The following is a 1139-nucleotide window of genomic DNA, read 5'->3' as shown; positions in this document are numbered from 1 at the left end:
TGGCCATCAGTCCACCCTAATGGGCAAATTTCCTGCAGGTCAACATGAAGATGAATTTTCATGAATTAATGTTGTTTAGAAGAATTAATGACTTCATAGAATTCCTAGTTTGATTCAAATAATTTTAGGAAGAATGTTTAAGGAGATGGTTTTAATTATTTTGCCAGAAAAAAAATGAATAAAGTTAGAATCAAGAATAGAATGGGCCCCTCTTCATAAAGTAGTTGAATAAAGGCTGCATAATAAGGAATGCAATGAGATATTCTAAAGTGCACTATGAATTGAAATAGGCTTGAGACAGATTTGTAATTAAGGAACAACATTCATTCCAGGTCATATTCAAGGATGAAGCCACAGGTGTGCAGTATGATAAAGCAAGGCCATGTGAAACTGTTGTTTGAACTTATAATGAGCTTATAAAATGCTTTGAACTTACTGTCAACATCCTGCAACTCCCCTTTTGTGTAACATTTTTTTCTGTGAAGTAACTTTTCCTTAGAGAACCATTTGTACAAAAAACTATAAAAAGCTCAAACAAGGGCTAGAGAGATGGCTCAGAGGTTAAGAGCACTGACTGCTCTTCCAGAGGTCCTGGGTTCAAATCCCAGCAACCACGTGGTGACTCATAACCATCTGTAATGAGATCTGATGCCCTCTTCTGTGTCTGAAGACAGCTACAGTGTACTGTAGAAAGAAATCTAAAAATAATAATAATAATAATAATTAATAATAATTAAAAAACTGAAATAAAGGTTGGTGCATTTCTTTTCTGCTTCACCCAGTGTACATGTGTCTCTGTGATTTCTTTATTTCTTTCTTTCTTTCCTTTTCTTTCTGGCTCATGGAGAGTTATCAAATTCTGAGATACTCACCTGGCCAACAAGCAGTCCTGAGTCAGGGAGAAAAGGGCCCAATTAACTAAGTTGTTTTGTTTTCCTTATTCCCCTAGTGCCAGAAGTTTCTGGCCCCAGAGAGAGAAACAGTTAAATTGCCAGACACCTGCAGATTTTAGCCTCAGAATAGCAAGAAAGAGTTAAATTGCCCCAATCGCTGATGCCATACCCCACTGCCTTCCTCAGTTACCTGGATGCCAGAAAAGGTTTCCAGCAGTGCTTCATTCATGATGGAGAATTTGATTG

Source organism: Rattus rattus, chromosome 1 (genome assembly GCF_011064425.1).
Source record: "Rattus rattus isolate New Zealand chromosome 1, Rrattus_CSIRO_v1, whole genome shotgun sequence".
NCBI lineage: Eukaryota > Metazoa > Chordata > Mammalia > Rodentia > Muridae > Rattus > Rattus rattus.
This window is presented reverse-complemented; position numbering follows the sequence as displayed.